The sequence below is a fragment of the Pteropus medius genome, unplaced genomic scaffold (assembly GCF_902729225.1).
Source record: "Pteropus medius unplaced genomic scaffold, Ma_sr-lr_union100, whole genome shotgun sequence".
NCBI lineage: Eukaryota > Metazoa > Chordata > Mammalia > Chiroptera > Pteropodidae > Pteropus > Pteropus medius.
In genome coordinates, this window is record NW_024349796.1 from 14,117,385 (window position 1) to 14,141,868 (window position 24,484).

Consider the following 24,484-nt stretch of genomic DNA (forward strand, 5'->3'; position numbering starts at 1 on the left):
AAAAAAAAAAAAAAAAAAAGCAACAAAACAAAAACCTCTTATATGCACTAGCCCTGCGAAGATGTTCACAATTCTTACATTCGTTCTTTCGTTCGTTCATTCATTCACTGTCACTGAGCTCTGATTGTGCACAGGGGACTGTGCTAAGTGTTAGCAACACAGTTCGGCTGTCGCGTGCTTACGCTCTGACTGCTTGGTCGAAGGGTACTTTCCAGAGTGTGTCCTGTAAAACAAGCTTAGCGTGTGATATTAAACTGCGATCTGTGTATAAAGTAGGGGATGCTAGGAACAAATAAACTTGGGAAATACGACGTTAAATACCTTTGATATGATCTTAATTTCTTCAGTCCTTCCTAGCATCTTTAATATGCCCCCGAACTCCGTCGAGTGAACTAGGCAGAGAAGCGCGGATGCGGCGGGTCTGGGCCAGGCCCATCGGCCCCTTCCACTTCTCCCAGTATCTCTGCGCTACTTCGGTTCTACCATGACGTCTAGGTGTCGCAATGAATGCCAATGTTCCATTTTATTTTGTCTCTTCATGCGCCGTATTCTTTTAGGCTATACGAGCTCCCATTGCTTGTGCTGCTTGGAGACAGTACGAATGGAAGAAGAGGCATGAGTTTGAGACTCAAACCAGCCAATTCAAAGGCGGATTCTAAATCTAATTTTATATGAAGAAGAAAATTTGCAATGCATAAAATCCTTACCTACCACAAAATCCTATTCTGGAGGGCTGAATCTCTCGGACTTAAAATAAACTGTATCAATTTATCCATAGAAAGAAATGATCTGAATATCCTTCTCAAAACCTTTAGGACTTTTCTGCAATGTTAGATGAATCCTTTTGGACTGGGGAAGTTTGCTGTGATTCATTCTGCTATTCTTTTAAATAAACTTTTAAAAAACAACTTAGATTTACAGAAAAGTTAAGACTATCATAGAGAGAGATCTCATATACCCGCCCACCTGGTTCCCCTATTATTAACATCTTACATTATCGATACGGGACATTTGTCACAACTAATGTACCAACATTGATAAATTATTATGAACTGAAGTTTATACTTTATTCAGAGTTCTTTCGTTTTCACCTAATGTCCTTTTTCTGTTCCCAGATTCATCCACGATACCCCATTAAATTAGTCATCATGTTTCTTTAGAGTCTTCTGGGCAGCGACAGTTTCTGTCTGTTCTTGTTTTTGATGTCTCTAACAGTTTTGAGGAGGACTGGTGAAGTATTTTGTAGAATATCCCTCTGTTGGGATCTGTCCGATGTTTTTCTCATGATGGGACTGGGGTAGTCAGGGCTCTTAACTGCTCTGCAAAGTCCTCATAATTCCTACCTGACAAGCTCAAAGCTGTGCCAGACCATAAAGGCTCGTTACCCTTAGGAAAAAGACCAACCATTCCCACTTTTTACTCATCCTTTATCATCCACAGTAGTCGGACAAAGTTCACAGTGGGATGATTTTCAGCAGCGAGAGGATCAGAGATCTGAACCAGGAGACTTGGGGCAAGGACTCCAGAAAGGAAGAAGCTCAGCTGTTGAACTCCAAGCAGAGCCACATGAAGTCACGAATCAGAGTCACTCGCAGTGTTGAAATTTGATTTGTTACCCCCAGAGGCTTCAGAAGAGCCTCGTTCAAATTTAGAAAATTCAGTTACGACATTTAGATTGAATTTCACCAAAAAGAAAGACCTGAGAACTAGTAAGAGCAAAGGTTATCATTTTAATATTTACCCTAATAATCTGTACTCTATTTTGATTGCATCCTCTACTTTTTCATAATTCTGAACAAAGACAATCGTATTACAAAATCAAGGATCTTTTCAACACATTTTTCCATATGCCCCTAAACTGGAGTTGGAAACAGTTCTTAGAAAGTAGAAATCGCCCACCCACTTCCCATAAAATTGTAATCTACAGTTTAGTTCAGAGCAGTTCAAACGTTGATTTTGCAAATCCCAGGAGTAGCCTACCCATAGCCGACTTTTCTTTCTCCAGTGACTCGCTTTATAATTTGGTAATGTTGCCTTTGAATGAGTCGGTTTGCCAATCGTTAATAAAATGCTGACCACCTGCAAAAGAAATATTAAAGTGTCATGGAAAAACACATCCCAGAAAAGGAAAAAAAGCACAGTAATGAGAACCATGTATTTTTCCTCACCGTGGCATCTTTTTTTTTTTTAAGTACAAAACCCCAATAGGGTAAATTCTGGGTTTCCGAGCTTTGGGAATTAATTGTGATGTTGGATTTCATAGACGTAGACGTAGCATGCTTTTTCAAAACAGCCAGAATAATCTAAATCCATTTTGAAATTTTTATTCTTGTAGGTTCATTCTTGTAATTTAGAAATACATCAAGTATTTCTAAACAGAATCCACTTTAAGCAAACACCCTCAGGGAAATCTGGGCTGGTTGTGAAATGTGGATTTTTTAAAATAAAAGTTCAAGTGAGAAGTAAACAGTTTGCTTGGACATTTGACATGGCCAATAAACCAGAAATACCTCCCAGTACGATCTGAAACATTTTACAATTTTGGTGAACGGAGTGTAACCTAAAATTACTAAGGTAATAATTTTAAAAGGCAGGATTAAGCCCAATTTATTAACTATATGGGTCAAGTAATCAATCGAACTACAGAACTGTCTGAGGTTAAGTGGAGTGGGTATAGAATGGATCGTTGGCTCTTCAATCTCGTGGCCTATCGTGTGTTTCAGAGTGAAGGTCGGCGACATCCCTGTAAGAAAGTCAGACCAGATGTGAACAAGATGAGGACCCTACCTGACAACAGTGGGGAAAAGCATGGTGTCCGGCGTTTCAGGCAGCCACTCGAAGTTCTGAAACAGGTACGTACTTCACAAGGCTGTGCCCTTTAAGCAGTTTTGCTATTAAAAGTGCACGATGCTTATACTACGCTGACATTAACTACATGATGACCTGCGGATAAAACCCGGGCCGGGGCCTTAACCCCAAAGATTCGTATTCATCCTCAAGGCCATCAGGAAGCATCTAGACATCCTAAGTACTAGAAGACAGATGAGTACTATTTGTCACGAGTGTATGCAGCGCGAAAGGGAACTTGAGGAGGAATAACTGGAGGAAGACAGTGGCAGAAAGAGGGCGGGGGGAATGGCAGGTGAGTTAATTTCTTGACAAAAAGGTAGATTTAGAAGGCGACTCAACACGATGTAAATAATGAAGAAATTTAGAGTGTCATGCGGGTACATTTTATTATTATTCGTCAAGTAATCGCTTGTATTTTGAATACTGCTGTCACCAGCAAAGATTTGATTGTGCCCTTTCAGGATGAAAGAAAGGTTTGTGACATAGTCTTTTCTAAAGTGGTCAGACCACTCTGAGCTTCGAAGGACTCGCTCAGTGAGTTACCACAGCCGGCTCCGCTTGACCTTTTAGGATTACCTATGTGCCATTTTCTCCACAAAAACGACCTACCATTTTGAAGATGTTTTCTGGAAAGTGACAAAGAATAACATTTTAAGATTCCTGGGACTTCATGGCAACTATTCAACTCTGCCATTTGCAAAAACAACCACAGAGCATATGTACGTAGTTGTGTTCCAATAAAACTTTATTTACAAAAACAGACAGCAGAGTGGATTTGACCTACAGGTTAATTATCCGGCCCCTAATCTAGAGGATCGGAAGCTTTGTGTTTTAGCTTCACATCAGCTTCCTTCCTGAAAGACGGCAAGATTTGCCAAAAGGCAGTAGGACACAGTAGTAAAACACACGCTGGACACAGGGCAGGAGAGACACACCACAGCAGAACAAAGGACATGAAGTCCCATCTATATCACCTGTTCCTTTTGTCCAGAAGAAAAGAAGTGGTGATAAGACATGTAGAAAAAATAATAATAGTTATCAAAATGGTAAAAGCCCAGCCAATTACGTACGACCCTGAACATAAAACAAGAATAATTTTTTTTAAATTAATAATAAAGGAGCAAGAATTGACAGCCAGGATCAACTTAAGACACCACCTAAGATGTGCAGATAACTATTTTGCTCATGGAGAAAGCTGAGGAGTGGGGGAGATGGGGTGCATCCTTCTGTCTGCGAGTCCACAAAGAGAGCAGAAACTTGGCCCCGGCACCCAGACACCTTAGTAACTTACAAATTTTGGTGCAGATATACCAAATATTAGTCATGTTTAGTCATTCACTTATTCAGTCAGTAACAATTTGCTTAGTCATAAAAAACGAAATGTACGAGCTTGCACAGCATCCGTCCCTCCCACAAGAACCCATGAAAGAACATGTATTCATCAGCTCACAAACCAGGAAACCCCCAGATCGCACCTTGAGAAAGAGCAGTCTAAAATTTTCCCATGGCCGTGACTTTGCTCAGAGTTCGTTCTGCTCGATCACTGCTCCCTGCCCCCCGCCCCCGGCTCTCCTCACTCTACGCCTCCAGCACTGCACATCGTACCACTACTGTCGGGGCCCAGGCAAGCTCTGCGTCCTCACAAAGCATTGCTAGACAGTGTCATTTTCTGCTCTTACCAACCGGAAGGAATTTACAGGCCCCTGTCCCCACCCAAAATACCCACAGGCCTGTGCCTGACCCTTCGTTTCATGGCATTTTTGACGTTCGGCTTTGGGTCATGGTTATGTGTGTCCATGTTTATCTCGTAAGCTCCTAGAAGCGAGTGGCTGAACAAAATTTAGCTGTGGTACGTCACTGAGCGGTGGTTTGAGCAGAAGCAAATATCAAACAATAAATGAGTGTCTTAGTGGGATATACAAAACCGTTACAACATGTTACATCGGCGCGTATGTCATTCTCCATAGAGTAAGATCGAATCCTAATCATTTAACTAGACAACTTTATTCTAATTTATATGCTTATTTACCAGGCATATATTAATAATAGTAATTCTTTATACAATTATAGAGTTTATGGAGAAATATTTTAGGTATTATTTAACTGGAATCTTATAATCTTGCAAGGGTGTCAGAAAACACTAAAGATGAAAATCTGAATGAAACTCAGAGTTTAAATGGCATTACTAAGACGCCATGCTTAGTAAGTGGTGGAAAATAAACTTTAGGAGCTTATGGAAAGTAGAAATATTCTTTCTCTCTCTTTCTCTCTTCCTCCTTTCCTCCCTCCCTCCCTCCCTCTCTTTCTCATCTCTCCCATTCTCTCTCCTCCCCTCTCCTTAAAGATTTACAAACTTTTAGGTAGAAGACAAATTCTATCTAAGTGAACCTCACCCTAAGAAAATAGACTCTAAAGTATGTTATGTTTTCACTGAAAATAATTAGGATCACTATATGAGGCACTGGATTTATTGGAAGAAATTATATGAAGCAAACTTTTATTTCTGAAAATTTAGGAGTGAAGACAGACTCATGTAGAAGAGTTTCATTCCAGATCATTATTGCTTAATTACTCATATCATTTAATAAAACTACAAACTTAGCGTTGAGAATTTAGATTGATCACCACATTATTCCAAATGAAAAGTCAAATATACTAGGCTCTGATATGAAACTTTCTGAGATAAATTTCGAATAGTTTCAGGTGATTTAGATTTGCTCAAAAAAGTACAGCCATCCGATACCTGATACATTCAGTGAGCCCAGCCTGGAGAACTGAAGACTACGTCACCTTAGACATCTCTCTGTCAAATCGATTTCTCACAGTCACGGTGAACTGGGTGCATTTTGTGTCCCAGACAGTTTCATATGGACCAGGCCAGGAATGAGACAGTGCAGCGGTTGTCGGAGAATGGCAGAGTTGGAGGAGGACAGCTTCCTTACATGTCTAGGTGACACCCACATATTGACATCATCACTCCCTCCGTTCATAGCAACAGAGACCACAGCGAGAGGGTATGGAGCCCAGGCTGCTGCTCCATCTGATCATGGCCCTACTTCCTGCCGGGCCAGGAAGGACCGCCTCTCCCCTTGGTTTGGGCTGACATTTAGGGAGGAGCATGTTAGAAAGAGAGCTGAGGTGGACAGGTTCAAGTCTTCCTTCCCCAGTGAGTAGTGTGACCTTGGCAAAATGACTTGACTTTGCTGTGTTTGGTTTCTTACATATAAGAGAGGAATAATGATATAGCTAACATATATCGAGGGCTTATTACAGAACAGCTATTCTAAGTGCTTAAAATATATTAAGTAATTTAATTCGTACAGTGCGTGTTATCATCATTATCCCATTTTATAGATGAGAAAACTGAGGTACAAACTATTTAAGTGATTTGCTTAAGGTCACAGCTAATAAATGGCAGAGCTAGGATCCAAATAAGCAGTGAGATGCCTAAGTCCTAACTCTACCTCTGTGTTTTACTGGCTGTAGTTGTAAAGTTAATACAGTTTAATTGTATATTCATCTGTATGATTATTTGTGTAAAGTCTGTCTTCTTTGCTAGACTAAAGTCACCTAACCTTGTTAAATCAAGACAGTTTTAATGGCACCTACCTCATTGAGTTGTTTGTAGGATTTGGGGAGGAAATACAGAATACATAATGCCTTTAGCATAGGGCCTGGCCACAGGGAGTGCTGGATTCCAGGTGGCTCATAGAATACGTACTCAGAGATCAGATGCACTTATCTTGTGGTCGCTAGTTTTTGATCATGCTTACAAACACGCCATCTCCTGTCTAACTACGTCATTACGCCTCGACCGCCTTATTTATTGCCTATATTCAGGTAGTCCAGAAGAAAAGAAAATTTCTGAGACAATTAAAGAAAGTTCTTACTATTTCAGAAAAATTCCGCAGCTCCAGGGGTCCACTCCCATTATGGAAGAATTTTCTCCCCACTGAATAATCACTCTAAAGAACGACTAAAAATTGCTTTTCTAGTTCTATAGTCGTAAGATCCACGCAGTAGAAACTTCACGAGAAGATTTCAGGGCTCGGTTATGGCAAATGAGCTTAACGTAGCTGACCACCAAGTCTCACAAGTGAGTGTTTATACTCTTTTTGGAGGGGCTGGGGGGTGCTGTGGGTAATCTGGACTTGTTTGTAGAGCAGCTGAGACAAAACAGGAAACATGACGATAGCCATACACATACTTCTGTGCTTCTAACCCAACGACCTGGTAGATTTGTCCTAAGAGAGAAATGAGGACGGGGTTCTGGCATCTAGCAGTGTATATACCATTAGTGTTTTATTTATATATATGTGTGTGTGTGTGTATGTATGTGTGTATATATATATAAGAACCGTACGATTGGTTTTTTGCTTTTGTTTTGCTTTTGTTGCTCAGAGGTGGTTGTCACTGTGTCGCAGTAGAAGCGGCTGCGAAGCGGTCGGGTCAGCAGTTATGAACGAGCATGCTGCGAAGGCCCCTTCGTATTTTATCTCCGTTATCACAGCGACTCAGTCAGGTGGGTTCTTTTAGGTGCTTATTTTATGAATGAAGGTGTAAGTCTTAGGGGTACTGATTATCCAGCCCAAGGTGATGTGGCCAGAAAGGGGTATCACATCGCTTCAGGCTACTGTCTCCCAATCACATCGTGTTCTAAATAATCATTAGCTTTATGCAAATAAGTATTAAATGTCCTCCCACTCGGTCCTATAGATGCTCTCGATATTCCCTGTCCTATGAGTAAAAGCCTTCTTCGTCGATGCTGCCGAAGCTGCTTCTTACATGGGATTTCGTAGCTCTTGCACCCATCGGTTACAGCGTGAAAATTTACCCAAATGAGGTTTCTCCTCCTTCCTAGATGCCAAGTGCAGTCAGACAGATGGGAAACACGGCAAAAAGGAATAGACGTAGAGAGAGAGCAACTATGAATTCGGGGGCCTCCTCTTTCAAAAACGTTAGGTTTTGCGTGTGGGCTTCTGAATTTTATTTGCAGACGCTTTACAGAAGTGAAGCACAGGTGGCCATCCCGCGATGTGAGCCCAACGGGGCTTTCTGGAGCGTGAAAGGCAGTATTCCTACCGGGGTTGCACTGCGGTTTACGAAGGTGAAAGCCGGAGCCCCCTGCAGAGGGTGACGGTGACTCCGGACGTCACTGTTAACATCGCAGGTGTCAGAGAGGGGTGGCTGAAGGCGACGGTCATCAACCGGCCACCGAGCTCTGCGTCAGTCTTCTTTTTCCGTGACCGTGTCTCTTCTGAGCTGCCAACCGGCATTACGACTGCTACCGGGACTCATGGGCTCAGAAAATTTCGAGTTTTATTTTCCATTTTAATTGTAGTTTAAATTTATAGGAAACCCAGAAATGGCCAAATTTTCCATTTAAAATAGCCCGGCAGAGTTTGTGACCCAGAACAGTCTCTAAACACAAAAATCCCAAATTAGTTTTCTCGTGACTTTGGCCCTTAGGCAGGTACTGGCTATAAAAGGCTGTGTGGCCTTGATGGGTCTGCCTGGGAACACACTTTCAAAAAATTTCCAGATCTTCGTCCTGCCATGACGGTCGGAAGATTTTTGGCTTCCCTTCGAAAGCCATAAAACCATAAAGCAGATCTGAGAAAAACCCACAGCTGCATACATCTGATGACAGTCTTCAACGGATTTCCCAAAGATAGGGAGCTCAGCAAAACCCATACCCCATGATGTCAACACACACTGAACCTTTCCTCCCTGAGCCAGTGGGTATTCTGCGGAAGATTTAATCCATCTGTCCCTGATCTGCTTACAGTTAACTCATCAAAAATGCCGTTTGCATAAGCGTTGCCAAAGTTTCATGGGCTTTTATTTCTTGGTCTTTCAAATGGATGCTGGTGGGAGTCAAGTTTTGCCAGGCAAATACAACTCCCAAGGTCTAAGTTATTTCTGAGACCAAGACTTTGTAAATTTCAAGTAGCTGTTTTAACTATCACTGACAATAGTCTTTATTTTCAGCAGCGGTGTGTCTCCCCGTTAAAAGTGTTGGAGAAAAACAGCCTTTCATCACCCCACGAAGAGTAGGACCAGCTCTTTGCCAGTCTCCCCACTTCTTGTGTTTTCCACCTTAAGGATTTAAAATCTAATAAGGATATTGGACACAGCCCCAAGTGACTACAATACGTGGCATAATCTCACAGTGTATCAAATTTACATCCATCAGTTTAACATTCAGAGTCTTCCAAACGACTTACCGTCTTCCTCTTCTGCATACAAGTAAGTTTTTCAAACTCAACTTCCAAACTGCAGGTGTCTTTAATTTCACTCCGCCCAGCTTATTATTCTGCCAATAGTTTTACTGTAGCTTTATGTATAGAGCGACATCTAGGTGAAGACTAGTCTAGCAGAGTTACCAACTGGTAATCGTGTGTGTGTGCGTGTGCGTGTGTGTGCGTGGATGTTTATGTGTTTGCTGACACAGCAAGAAATCTGGCTTTATCAGGGAGAAGATACAGTTGCCAGCATTGGGCCTATTTTATTTCTGAGGGAAAATAAGTCAGTATTTCTTGGGTCGCTAAGGTGGAACACTGCAGATTGTTCACCAAACTCCTCATTATGGATCGCCATATAATTTGCTAAGAGAAAAGGACGAAATGGGCTTTTTAGGGGTGGAAAGACCTAAAGAGAGGGGTAGAAATAGACAGCAGTGTATGTATGCCCAGCGTGAACTTTGTGTCTCATTCATGATCCTGGCATGTGTGAAAATATATGTGTGATTTCTATACCTGAGCATCAAGACCGTGTATGCAAATCTTTGGACTATCGCATCCAGCGACACTTGCGTAAGAGCCCCCATGCCTATTTTGGGGTTGCCTTAGAGTGCTCTTTGTAACCCAAGCTGAAGCCAAGGGGTAGTAGACACCCTTGTATGTACTTAATATGAACTCTCGAGCCCATTCAATAAATACGGGTTCAGTGGTATTCAACTAACTGCGTACAGTTTAATGGGAAATTCACTTATACATGAAGTGTAAGCCCTGCCCTCAGGAAGCTCATGGCCGTCTTGTACATTGGAACAGAGAACCCTGGAACTAGAAAGTACCAGAAAACTCCAAGAGTCTCATTGTTTAAATGAGAAAATACGTTGCAGAGGTGATGTGACCAGCTTAAGTCAAAGTTCTGTCCAGAACTCGGGGTTTCTGACTCAACTTCGTGTTTTTCCAGTGTGAGATGCTTTGAGAACTTACATTGTTTTGTTCATTTTCCCCCCTCCCTAGCTAGATTATGGGTTTCTTGAAGGCTGGAAGTAATGTCACCCATCTCTTTCACATTCACCCAAGTATGTTATGAATAACCAGACAGATTAAGTATTCACTAAATACTTGTGGGATGAACAAGTATGTAAATTAATGAATGACTAGGTGATAGTAACATAAACTGCTAAATGGGTGAGAAAACCTAGAAAACCCACATTCCTTCCTGTTTGGTGCCTCTATAGTGACTGTCCTTTGGTCTGTGGTCTAGCAATCGTTTGTGTGAAAAAGGTTCGGAGGCTTAGTTGACTCAAACGATAATGTAAACTTAGGTCTCATTCAAAGATACGTAGTGTCCAAGCAGGGGAGGTCGTAACTTTAAACGCTAAACGCTTCTAACGGTGCATGTCTAGGTATCAGTTTTTAAGTAGCATTTTGACAATAGTTAGTTTTATCCACTTGTCTTTAAGGGAGCCTTAAAGACGCTAAACGTGTCTTATTCAATTTAATCTTCTTCGCCAATAAAATTCCTTCCCCAAAGTGACATTGGGATTGAGACACACCTAAAGGAGAGAGACTAGAATGGTGAATGGTCCCGACCCGTGTCACCTGAAGGACGGTTAGTGGCACTGGGAAAAGGGGGTGCTGTAAATATCCGCAGGGCTGTCACGTGGAAGGCGGTTTGGGTTTACATGCTGGTGAGGACTGGATGCTGGCTGCAGATACTGCAAGAATGTGCATTTTGGATCAAAGTAAAGTACATTTTTTTTTTTTCAGTTAAAAAGTTCTGTGGAAACAGAGCTGCCTCCCGGGGCGTGGGGACATGTCCTGCTGCTGAGGACGTTGGAGGAGGGTCTGAGGTGACATGTCCCACCAGACCTTCCGCCCGGTTCCTTCGGACTTTGAGATTTCAGGACGACGTCACGCCTGTGCCACTGCCGCGTTTCGCTCAGCACCTTGCGGGCGTAGTGCACGTCTGTCTCCTCTCCAGCTCTCACGTCTGTCTGTCTGCCAGTTTCCTAGCAATCCGTAACTGTCAACGGAAGCTCAACTTTAGAAAATTATTAGAGCATTTCCTGCCCACTTGCTTGTCCTGGAAAATCCACTTCACTAAACAGTGTGTGTTATGTATTCCCCCCACGCCCGCCCCACGCCTCAACTTCGTCCGATTTTGAATTAAAATGCAACGTCGCATAGCGCCCAGTAGGATCGCAGGGTTCGAATCCTTGCTCCAGAACTTATCCTTAGGGCCGTGTTCTTCCCCTCTCCACCTCTCATTTTCCTGAACTGTAAAATAGAACCGATGACGCCGTCTCAGCGATGCGACGAGGATTAAACACAACGGCGCGCGTACACGCTCAAGCTCGGCGCCCAAGCTCCAGCCGATGCTAAGCCGGTGTTAGCAACCGTGTTCTACGGTTAATAAAAGCTAAAAGCGACAGATTTCTTTGAGCTGCTTTGATTTAAGAAGACAGTGCCATTTCCTGGGGCTAGCTATACTGTCATTCTGCCCTGATGGGAAGGAAGAAGCATCATTGGCAGCGTTGCCGGTTTAGAGGCAGGATGGATAGGAGGGCTGGATAGGAGGTGAGCTGAAATGTTACCCCCTGCCAGCTTTTTGAAATGCAAATTCATCCATCTCTTTGATGTCTCTAGCCACTTCCAATGAACATCTTTCAGCATATTATTTGCTTTCTTAACCACATCACTTCTCACTGAGTTCAACATTCCAGTAGGATTCAAAGGATCTTGGTACATTCTTCCAAAATGAATTCAGAAGGTAAGTCAAAGAGAAGGGGAAATATCTTTGAACAGGACACCGGGTTCAGACTGGGGGGGCGGGAGGAGGGTGTGGGGGGGAGGGGACGGGAGGGGAAGGCTGTGTGACTCAAAGAGCTAACAGTAAATTCAGCCCCAGGCTTTCCGTGTGCCAGTGGCCTGATGACTAACTTCAGCCAAGCATCCCACCCTGTTCCTATGTCTAAGCTAGTGGAGATAGTGCGCTGCCTGACTCCCAAAGCGGAAGGGGAGGGACCACACAGCGAATCCAGGTCGGTCTCCTCGGGAGAATGAGAATTAAAGGAGCCATCACGTTCAGCCTTCCCTGACTCTTTGCTGTTCTAGGGGGCCCGTGTCAATAATAGCATATTTTTCTCTTTAAAGTTAAGCACTTTCACTTATGCCTTTTCAAATATATAATGAAAACCCAGATGCAAGAGCTCACTCATCAATGGCCCTGTTAAATGCCACTCTCTGATACTGTGCTGGCATCAGTGAGGTTACCTCTCCCTTCATGTGTCCGTCTTTTTACCAGACTGTTGGCGTCTTAAGAACCATACCTGGCTCTCACTCATCTTGTACCCCCGGCAGGGTGGGAATGTTCACGGATATTACGATGGACTCTCCTGCGAGAATCTTCCTGCAGGAAACCGTACTCTCTGCTGGAGGCAGGAGAGCCAAGAACATTAAAGTTGTTTGGCAACGACCTTAGAGTTGAGGTCCACCCTGGACCAGCTTCCACGTAAGATCTGAAAACCTCGGGATCACGAAGCGAGCCATGCGCGGTCGCAAACGCGCCTGGCTCTTCTGTGGCAGCTGGCGTCTCAGTTTCCAGGCTTTAGCCACGTAAGTATTGGCCTAGGTCCTGGGCTTCCAGAACCTTCTATTTTGTAAGCTCTTGAGCGTCTCATTAAACAGCTTTCTGACGGAATTAGTTCAGCTGGCTTCTGTCGTACATAACCAAACTCCGATTCGGCGCCCAGCAAACGTTCGTGGATCCAGCATCGGTTCCATCTCTAGATCCTCTTCAAGCCAGTTCCTCACACCTGCGCTCCTGAAATCACCTGTTGATTCTGCAACATGATTCATTAACAAGTAGGAAAAATTTCCCAGAAATGCCTCCACTGAAAGTGTAAAATGCAGTAAAAAGGAGAGAAAATTCACTGCAAAATACCACTCAGACAGATTTTTAAAAATCTTCCCACTATCTAGAAAACCCAGAAAGTGGCTTATTCTTGTCACTTAGATCTCATTAAAATGGAGCGCTGCTGCATTTTCTAAATGACCACAAAACGACAGGTGATAAAAGAATCCTCATTCAAGTTTCCCGTTCTGAAATAAGCGATTTGCGTGACGTTGGGGAGCTAGCAGATTTGGGTCAGAGGCTTGACCTCTGAGAACATATGTTTAAGATGTTTTCGATTCTCATGAATCCTGTCAAAGGCCTTCAGAACCCTTGAACTTCCCTGGGTGGACTTAAGACCTGGAGCAGGAAGCATCAGCCTAAGCGCACTGGGGCTTCTTGGCTTCTGCTTGTGTGCGTAAGGACGAAGGTGAAGAACTCTGTTCTCAATGCTTCTGCTGCCAGATCAGCAGGTGCCCTCCTTGAGCTAAGGCTTCTCTGTGAAGTTACTGCCCCCTTGTCATTGAAGCTTCCGTTCTGATGCTTATGCCTCTCCCACTACTGGAAAAATGCCTTCTCCAGCAATACAGCGTTTTTCAACTTTTTTCATTAAAATCATTGGGGTGACATCAGTTAATGCAATCAAATAGATTTCAGGTGTACAATTCAATAACGTGTCGTATGTATACTGCGTTGTGTGTTCACCACCCAAAGTTAAATTTCCTTCCATCACCAAAGATTTGACGCCCCCACCCCCCTTCTATCTACCTGCCCCGCTCCCCTCCCTCTGGTAACCACTGTCTGTGTCTGTGAGTCTCTGCTGATCACGTTTGTTTGTTGCTTTCAGTTTTACATCCCACCTTTGAGTGAAATCATGTGGTTCTCAACTTCTTCTGTCTGACTTATTTTGTGTAACCTAATCTCAAGATCCATCCAGGTCGGCACACATGGAAAAAGTATTTCCTCTTATGGCTGAGTCATATTCCATTGTATATATGCACCATGTCTTCTTTATTTAATCATCTATCGAAGGACACTTTTATTATTTCTATGTCGTGGCCACCGTGAATCACGCTGAACGTCAAGGTGCATATACCTTTGTGGATAAATATTTTCCAGTTTCTTGGGTGAATACCCAGAAGAGGAATGGCTGGGTCACATGAGAACTCTATTCTTAGTTTTTCGAGGAACCTCCACCCTGTTTTCCATAGTGGCTGTACCAGTTCACATTCCCACCAGCAGGGTGTGAGGGTTCCTTTTCCCCCGCAACCTCGCCAACACTTGTTATTCGTGTTTTTCAACTCATAAGCCTGGCTTATCAGCGCTATCCCAGTTTAGCCAAGGATGAATTTGTCTTGCCCAGATGTTTCCTTGGTGACTGATGAGAACTGTGGTCTGAAAGGAGATTGGAGGAGAGCTGGGAAGGATTAGCGATGATGAGGTCCTCAGGGGCGCCTTGCGGTAACTGAGTGTGATGCCCTACTGGAAGAAATAATAAAGCAGAGTGCTGGACCGAAAATAATGGTCCATCTCGTCTGGATCCCATGACCCCTCATGTCAAGAGAAAGCATCCTTTCTTTCTGTCACTCTTTGTTACAACGGGTACTCAGTGAGCACCTGTTAGCGTCGGGCTGGACTTAGCAGGTGCTGGATAGTCTTGGGTGAACAAAAGATGCCTGGTCATTGTCACTATGGTGAAAACAATCCGTCTGGGTGAAGCAGGGGATATATGTACCACTGCTGTTCTGGGAGAGACTGCCTACCAGTGGCATCTGACTGTCAAGAGACAGCGAGTGACAGTGGAAGGAGGAAGGAGGAAGGAGGAAGGAAGGATGAGCTCTTGTTCTGCTCCCATCCCCCCTCAGCGATTGGTATCAGATTGCTATGGGTCTTCCCAGGAATCGCCGGGGGGATGGCTCCTGGAGCTGTGACGTGATCCTCTTTGATGCAGGAAATAAAATTTTCAACGGAAATGTCTTAAACATGAAGAGGGTTTTAAAAGTAAGCTGCAAGTCGATTGCAAGAGTGGCCTCGTGACCCGGTGATGTCAGAGGGACTCAGGAAATTCCCATCATCCCCCTCGCCATTCCCAGTATGTTGGACCTTTCTACTTCAATGGCTTTTGGAGAATTTTCTTCAATAAGGACAGTTTCTTCTCTGAGAGAAAATTAATGGCCGCTGTTAGATAATACAGCATTAAATTATTGACCAGTAAATTTAGCCTTCGTTTAACCTACATCGATTTGATGGGTGTAGTTTACACTGTTATCTACTTAATGATAATAGTAATCGAAGATTAACGATGCTTCCCGCATTCGTTCAAAGCACTGCAAAGTCTGTTCTCACTCAGCTCTGCTCGAATATTGCTGTCCCCACAGTCTGCACCAGAATGAATATTGTGGGGAGAATTACTGCTCCCCTTTTTATCCCAATTCAACCTATCGCAAGGAGCCCCACGCCCAGATGCACAGACACGCTAGCCCACACACCCCGACGCTAGCCACGGATTCTATAAAGAGTAGCCCTGTGGTGCTATGAGTCTGTTTCCGTTTTGTTTTGTTTGTTGATTTTTTTCATTTTGTTTTAGATTCAACGTATAAGTGAAATGATACGGTATATTTCTTTCTCTGTCTGATTTATTTTTTATAGTTTTTCCAGCTTCCATACGTCGATGTGAAAACAAACAAACAAATTCAGGGTTTAGTTCGAGACTGGGAATTCCGCTCCATTCTTTTCTTTATAAATTAGACCATACGGCATTAGCCCAAAAGGACGCAAGAAAACTCCAGCAAACGTGGACGTCTACGATCCATCTCTCTTCCTCCCAGGGTGTACGGCATTGGCTAGACATCCAGTGCCATCCTCTGCACTGGCTGTTTTTTTTTTTTTTTTTAAGATAAAATTATAATTAAGTCATATTAAGACTTCCAATTTCAAATCCAGACTACAGAGTTTTTGTTTAATCTATATTACATCTGTTCTTTTTCTATACTGAAAATATTAGATTCCCAATGAACAAATATTCGAATAATAACAGCAATACTGAAAGCTGTGTGTGTGTAAAAGCGTGGTGTGTGTGTGTGTGTGTGCATGTGTGTGTGTGTGTGTGTGTGTGTGTGTGTTTGATATTATTTGTGTCATCAGGGAAAGTTCCACTAATAGTGTTTTAAACACTAATTGTGTTTTAAAAACAATTAAAATAGTTTCTCTGTATAGTTATGCCACAAATCAGTACCTGGTTGGCTTACGTGTTTTGTTTTGGTTTGCTTTGGTTCATTAGGGATTTTCTTGTTAAGATTTAATTTTGGTGTATAATCATGAAGAATATTTGATGATTCCAGACTCAGCTGTATAAAACAAGGACAGTCAGAGAACTTTAGCTTATACGCTTGTTCCTTTTATCCTGGTTGCCCCCCGCCCCTGTCTATATAACCATTTTGTTTGTTTCTTTTTAGCCTGTCCTCAATTAAAAAAAAATCGAGCAATTATATATGTACGTATGCATGCATGTGTGCATGCGTGGGTACTTAGACCCTCCCTCCCTTTCTTAGGTAAATGATAGCATCCAATACGCACTTTCTCGGCTTTGTTTCTGTCAGGTGACAGACTATCCTGGAGATCACTTCACAGCAGGACATGGAGACCTCCTCTATCCCCTTTCAGAGTTCAGATACTCCGCCCTGAGGATGTTTCGTAGTTTGTTCAACCAGACCCTAGTGATGGGCGGCGTTCACTTGATTTGAATCTTTGGTTTTTATAAACAGAGTCACAATAGGCGGCCGTGTGCCCTGACCGTGTCCGAAGATGAAGGATCAGCCCAGGATCACTGAGCACCTGGAAACACCACGAAGAAACGGCTGACGCCGGGTCTGGGAACGGAATGTGCAAAGTGAGCCTGAATCACCTGGCAGCGCAGAGAAAAGACGCTGATAGAGACGGCGGGGGCACATGAGAAGGACACAGAGGCTCTCGCGGGGCAGAGATGGACCTAGTTAAATAAGTATCAGTAATAACTGTGACAGGCTGAAAGACAGCAAGTATATTAAAGCGCCTTCGTTTGTAACGACTGAAGTTTCAAGTAGCAATCGGTCACTTTTGACTAGAGAACCATCGAATGATTGTGAAAATTGATGAAAGAAAAGGCTTAAGCCTTTCTCCTGACTCACCTATATCATATACCTCAAGGCAACTAAACAATCGATGAGAAGAATTTTCTCTTTATAGAAGGATTCCAGCTAATACATTTTAAATGAATGAGAGAATTCTAATACTACCATTTTCTACTCCCAAGGAAGCAATGTGTCTAAGTAATGACACCAGTGCTGCTGACATCACAAGAGAGACGAGTGGCCATTTTGCTCCTTAATAGAGGCTGGCCACCAGATAAACCAAAACAATCTGATCAAGCCTCTGGGTCCAACTCATAATTCGCAGAAAATACGTGAGACGGAAGAATATGATCGATGACACCACAAATCGAAAAATATGCAACGGAAAAAAAAAGAGTAAGAAGGAAATTGAATCTATAAATTCAAAGGGATTCTTAAAAATTCATTTTGATCCTGATTTGAAGCTAGTTTTAAAACTTTTAAAAATTATAAGATAAAAGACATTTAATACAGATATTTAATGATATTAAGGAACTATCATTATGAGGTAAGATACTGATATGGTGGTAATTTTTTTAAAAATATTGATATTTTAGGGATAAAGAAAATGTTATGGGTGAAATAATACAAGGTCTCGGTAAAGTAATCTGAGGAGGAAATAAAATGAGATCTGTTTGAAATAATTCAGGAATTCAGGTGAGATTGGACGTGGTGGGGGAGAGACGAAGCGAGACTGTCCACGTGCTGATAACCGTTTAAGAAGGTAATCGACACATGGAGGCTTATTATACGCTTCTCTATACTTTGACATATAATAAATAGCCTATAATGAAACTTTTTTGAGAAAGATACTGGAATGCTTAAAAAGTATAATAAGGGGCAGAGAACGAAGGCCGAAGATCCAGCTTCTAGGAACAACAAACAGAAAATGAAGTCTCAGAAATCCGCAGTGAGGCATATCCGGCGGCCGTCACAAAGCGTTGGATTTTCTGCTCTCCCTTCTCTCCTCCCCGCTCGGGAACTCCTGAGGCAAAGTTGGGGGCAGATGCCTCTGCTTATCAGGGCCTCGGGCACAGCGCCGCGGGAGTGTGGGCCAGGTGAGCATCTAGTACTTTCCGTGCCAACAGCAAGAAGCAGGTTACTTGCCCCATCCTCATACTGAAGCATCAAGAAGCGAGAAATTCCCAAAATCTAAGAAGGAATTCAGGCGCTGGACAGGAAAAGGAAATGACCAACACTTGCCTCACTAGGCCGGTAACAACCTCCGTGAATGTCATTTTCCTCTTCTGTAAGATGACCCCAGAATGCGGTGAGGACAAAAGAGAGAATGTATCTGGGAGACAGCACTCGAGGTCCCTCAGCAAGCTTTCCTCCCTCCTTCCCTCCCTCCTTCCCTCCCTCCTTCCCTTCCTTCGTCTCTTCCTTCAGTTACTGCCTCCATTATTTCCCCAGGATGATATTCCGTTAAGGGACACAAACTAAGTCCGTATTTTTGAATTCGAATTCGATTGAACTGAATCCATGTTTTCATTGGGAGGAAAAAAACAAAAGTTCCCTTTTTCCTTAGCTCGCTCCTCGTACACCTGGCTTCACAGGAAAAGAAATTGACGTTTGGAAGTGCACACCTGCCTCGGCCACAGGTGAGATATAAAAGCGTTTCCACGTGTCCCAAATCCCCAACCCTTGATCAGGATGACGGGGAACATTCACTGTCCAGAAAAGCAATGGACGTACTCGTCGATCCACTGAAGTCTGCACTCCCCAGGATGAAAACAGCCCCGCGTTTCCAGCAATTTCCTCCGTCGTCAGCCCTGTGGTCTTGGGTCCACCCAACAATGGCGAGCTGACTGTCACACCTTTTCTTCCTTCCGGCACGGCACACTCACACCACCAACCACAGGGAGCGAGCTCCGTGTCACGAAGGCGTCCGGAGCTGGGTCGGTGACTCCCACGGCCAGTCGGCATCATCATTTTGACAAGGGACTGGGACATCTGACCTCATGACAAAAGGAAAGTTTCATGATTAATGATGATTTTTATTTGGACATCAAAGATTGACTCACGCCGAAAGTGAGCCATCGACAGTTCAGATATCCTGCATCTCAGTCATTATCCTCCTGCCGTCAGGAATTCGGAGAACTAAACACTGACCAGCTGTAAAAGACATCTGTCCTGTCAGCAGAAAAGCCTACTTAATGGGCTCCTAAAAGGAATTGTTTAAAATAATGCTATGCAATTTTCCCGAGAGAGTCGGTGTTGAAAATGAACAAATGGAAAATTTAACACCTCCGCTAGGTGTTACTTTATTCATAAAGCAAGATTATTCTCTTACTTTTTTCCTCCCGTGGTGCAGGCATTTTGCAGCCACTTTAAAAACTGTAACTACCTTTTATTTAGTAATTGGACAAATACTTATTGAGGGTTTTCTATGTGTAAGAAACGTTACAGAGCCACAAAATTACAGGATAAAAACATATGGTGCCAGTACTCAAGGATTTTAAATAGTAATAATGCTACTCTTATTAATAACCTCTACTATGTCTATTAATCGTTACCTTTCACAGCGTTTTAACATGCTCTAAGTCATTTTTAATAATTCCTATAATTCAAATGCGATGACTCTTAATTTTTTCAAAATCAGTTTTACCACTCTACTTGATTCCATTCTGTCCTTCGGGAGATCACATATGTAAGACGCTTAGCCCATAAGCTCAGAAAACAGTAAAACAGTCCCTCCCCCACGCACTTCAGACCATCAGTACAGAGTATTCCAAACAGCATTTGTGTGCTCACATCATATGCATTTATTTAGCTAGAAAGACGCCATAATTTAATGAAAAATTCACACGGTGCCCTCTTGTTTTGCCTTGACCTGGGTTCCTAGTTCCTTGATATTTACAGGTACAAAGGGCTCAAACTACAGGCCTGATGAAGTTTGAAAGCCCCAACCATCAAAACCATTCACCCCACTCCCTTGTTTAGCGGCCATCTAAGCGGCCCTCTTGAGCTGACTTCCACACCTGTTCACGAAAGAAAGAACAAAAAGATGCAAATGCTGTTTTCAAATCCCCCTTCTTTGACAAGGTCTTTTGTTTTGAAATTCTGAAATGGTCCCTGGTCTGTTATCTCACCAGCTGTGGCCTTTTATTTCCTAAAGAGAATAGTTGACATCACACAAGGCAAAGCCATCGAGCTTACGGAGGCCATAAATATCTTCCCTAAATCCTGCATGATAAATTTCCCTCTGATTAGTAAAGCAGATACAGTAACGTGTGGTTGTGTGGGATGGGGGGATGGAGAGACGCTTTGATGATGCTAAACTGAGCCTCTGAAGATATTCCATCCATCCTTCCTCAACTTCACTGTCCAACAACTGGAGTCATGAAAACGGTAGACAATGCAATCTGGATTATCCACTCTTATTGCTCTGTTTTGTTTTGATTGACTGGTTTTCAATTATGGGCAACCTAAAACTTACTTATACAGAATCTAAAGCAAGGCGAATTTGCTAAAGGGCCAAACGGGAACATGCCTCTTATATAAATCACGATATGCTTTTTAGACCACAGCCTAAAAAGAAAAGGAAAAAAAAAAAAAACCCTGTGAATGAAAAGTACATGAATTTGAAATGATTTTATTTCTGACTCGTATTCTACTTATTTTTGATTCTTGGGAAGACCTGTCCCTATATTGCGATTTTTCTTAAAATAACAAGTTTCTATTTGTAACAATTAATTGGTCTTTCCACAAAATGAGGTCGCTGGAAGGACTGAGCAGGGCAAGAATATTCCTGGATCAAATAGAACTGGTGAGCGCGGCCGTCCGTGGACTTGTCAATTCTATCGTCTGACCAAAGGAACTAGATCGTAATGTTTCACTCGGTCTCCCTAATCTATGTGTACTCAAATGAAAATTTTTGAAAACCGACCTATTGTCAGGGAACGAAGGGTGGAAATAAAGAGTATTTTGGTGGTTTTTTTTTTTTTTAACTACTTGAACTTCCATTTGTCGAGATACGGGTTAAAGCATTAGCTTTCTGTTTTTGTTTTTTTTTTTAAGCGGCAGCCTTTCCTGATCTACTGAAGAGGAGTGTCGTGTAAATAATAAAATAATCCAAAGGTAATGAAGAGACACCCGCCCAGATTCTCACTTCTTCTGGCGCCCGCCACACAGACAGCCGAAAAGCACTTAGACAACGGAGAAGAAGCAACCAAGGCCGGACGACAAGTGCAAGACAGTGATGAGAAGCTTTGGAGCCGAAGAAGCTGAGAACGTCTGCTCATTTTGTCTCGCGGTAAGCGATTCATTCCCACACGTACATAGCCCAAACCCGTCACCTACCCACCTCCCGTCTCCAGCACACACTTCCTCCCTCCCCATCCCATCTTAAACAGAACACGACACAGGGAGCTTTGCATTTCGCTAAGACGTTTTAATTTATTCAAGCCCTCACCTCGCTCAGATGAAGTTTGGGGGCCTCGTCCGCTGCTCATCACCGAGACTTTGGTTGCATTGCTGTCTTCATGGTAGGATCTCCACTAATAGCTGGACACTGTGTCCCTTGGCCAAAGGAGCGGAGCTTTATTTATTGATTCAAGTGCCCTAAGGCCCTGTGTGGACTGTTTCGTGTGTATTATTGGCTCTGAAGGCAGGACCACTACTGAAGGCGGAGGGTAATAATATGTAAGATGCTCCTGCCCAGTGCAGCCTCCTCGGAGTAAGTGGAATTCCCCAGCGAATGCCGCCACCCTGCTGATTCAACCATGAGACCGCCTGCCATCAGAGGTTACTGGCTTTCGGCTGTAAGTTACAGGAAACCTTTCAGCCTCTACTCGGTTATTTATAGAGCAGTTTATAGGATTCTTCCACAACTCAAAGAAGGAAAATCAAACAAATGTCACCTCTTATTATCGTGGCAAGTAAGTTCCACTCTGAAAATAGAAGCTGGAACCTTAACCTATTAACTAGGAAACCAATCCACTGGCGTATTTATATTTTAGCTACAATTTTACATTAAAAAAAAAAAATTCTTTCAAATTTTACTCCCTCTAGAGAATTTTCCCTGATTAAGCTCACCTGCATTTGCATATTTTAACACCTCTTTCCATGGCGTTAGTGCTTCAATAATGGACTACAAGTGAACAGTTTTTTTACTTATAATTCTTCCTTCTGTCCTTCCTTCCTTCCTTCCGTCCTTCCTCCTTCCCTCCCTCCCTCCCTCCCTTCCTTTCTCTCTTTCACAAACATTAATATAAAGCTTACATGCCAGGCACTGTTCTAAGAGTTTTAATCCCTATCACAACTCTAGGGGGTAGGAACAATTATCAAAGCCATTTCACAGACGAGAAGACTGATACGTGATATACTGTCATTACTGGTCTATGCACAGCTCTGCTTTATTTCTTCATTGACTCCTTTTTATTCATTTTCTCATTATTTTGTTAGTCATTTAAAAAAAAAAAAACAAAAACACAACCCAAGAATTAGAACATAAATAATACATCTACATCCATGATCCTCTCCTGTCCTGTTACCCTGCTGCAGCCTTCTGACGTACTGAATTTGGTGTTTTTATTCTTTTCTTGCTTGACTGTAAAAATAATTTTAGCACATGTGTACATTCGATCAAAAGTTTTATCGCTTAGTTTTGGTCATCTTTGAATGTTTTAAGATGATCATAGTTTGGTCATCTGGGAACTTGCTTTTATTCAGCATAATATTATCACACGTAGCTTGTGGTTCATTCATTTTCACTGGCATAATAGATTCTATCATGTACCACAATTTATCCGTTTCCCTTTTGATGGTCACTTGTAATTTACTCTTGCTATTAGAAACAGTGCTGTTATGAATAATTTTGTAAGTTGCTCATGGTGCACAAATGAAAATTTTCTTTGGCATATACTTAGAAAATCGTTAGGTCATAGAGTATGTGACTGTTCAATTTTAAAAGTAGCTTTCCAAAGTGGTTAACCAATTTACACCAGTATATATGAGACATTTGGTTGGTTTATATACTGTCCAACTTTTGGTATAGTTTAAATTCTTAACTCCTGCAATAAATTGAGCATAAAATGGTTTCTGTTATAATCTCGATTCACTATTTCATATCTTCCTTTGCTAGTCTATTCCTATAAAGAGGCTGGGCCTATGTCCCTATGTTTTTAGCTGTATATTTTTCTCCTTCTTTGAAATGTCTGTTCCTGAATTTTGACCTTTTTATTTTAATCTTTTTTCTGTTGAGCTGTCTGACATTTCCGTAGTATTTTATAGGAGTCTTTACATATTCTTGATCCTAAACCTTTACCGGTCATATGTGTTGCAAATGATATTCTCTTAGCTAGCAGCTTGCTTTCTCCCCCCCTTTAATAATTTTCCTGATGAACACAATGTCTTGATTTTCATAAAGTTGAAATTATAAATCTTTCCCGTGATGGTTTTCACTTTTGGTGCCTGTCTAAGAAATCCTTCCCTACCCCAGAGTCGGAAAGATATCCACCTATATTTTTCTACTGAGTGTTTTAAAGTTTGCTTTTGACATTTAAATCTCGAATCCATCTGGAATTGATTTTTGAGTATGGTGTAAGGGTGGGATCCAAATTCATTTTGTTTCCAAATGGACAACCAATTTTTCCAGCTCCTTTTATTGAATAATCCCTCTTTTCTCTGCCGAAATGCCAGGCCACCTCTGCCCTCGTTAAAGTCCCATACGCATGGGTCTATTTCTGGGCTCTCTATAGACCCATACGCATGGGTCTATTTCTGGGCTCTCTGTTCTCTCCCATGTGTTTACACCTGCAGGGGGGTAAGAGCACGGGACATATAGAGTCGAAAGATCTGGTCACTTGTAACCAAGGGAGCCTGAGCAGGCCTCCTGACTATCCTGTTCGGTTTTCTCATTTGGGAAACACAGGTAACAATTCCTACTTCCTAAGGATGATGTGACAATTCAAGAAATATCTGTGGAAATGTTTCGTAACCCCTACAATTCTATAAAATGCTCTATCTTGTTATTATTTTAAATGCTCTATATTGTTATTTGTTTAAAAACATCCTAAAAGTGTTTCTTTTTCCTTTTTTGGTTTTAGGAAATCTTTTGGTGGTTAGTTACAAAAAACCCTGTCTTACACTGGCTTTAAATATAAAATGCAATGGCCCATGTAACTTAAATACTCCGGTGGTAGGGCTAGCCTTAGGTAACACTTGAAACAGTGATTTTTTTAGAGACTCCAAAGAAACATTTTCCCATCTCTCCCCGATTTCTGCAGTGTCGCCTTCATCTCTGAGGCCTCATGGTCATAACGTGGCTGTCAGGGGCTTCCGCATGCTTGTTCACATCCAGCCTGAAGACAGCTTTCCTCCAGGTGGCTTCCAGAAAAAAAAAAAAAAAAGATATA

The 24,484-nt window shown here is 42.4% G+C and overlaps 1 protein-coding gene and 1 long non-coding RNA gene across 2 annotated transcripts in view; both read left to right on the forward strand.

Annotated features, from left to right (window-relative positions):
- Positions 1-2,852, forward strand: part of LYPLAL1 (lysophospholipase like 1) — a 155,485-nt gene extending 152,633 nt beyond the window's left edge. Inside the window, exon 9 of the transcript XR_005657384.1 lies at positions 2,724-2,852. The gene's annotated coding sequence lies outside the window, so the exon portion shown is untranslated. The remainder of the gene's footprint in view (positions 1-2,723) is intronic.
- A 6-nt stretch (positions 2,853-2,858) lies between these two features.
- The window catches only part of LOC120619178 (uncharacterized), a 34,218-nt gene continuing 12,592 nt past the window's right edge, over positions 2,859-24,484 (forward strand). Inside the window, exons 1-8 of the long non-coding RNA XR_005657386.1 lie at positions 2,859-6,946; positions 7,252-7,372; positions 7,712-9,099; positions 10,854-11,856; positions 12,447-12,701; positions 16,578-17,483; positions 17,684-18,727; positions 21,147-21,381. This is a non-coding gene — a long non-coding RNA (uncharacterized LOC120619178). The remainder of the gene's footprint in view (positions 6,947-7,251; positions 7,373-7,711; positions 9,100-10,853; positions 11,857-12,446; positions 12,702-16,577; positions 17,484-17,683; positions 18,728-21,146; positions 21,382-24,484) is intronic.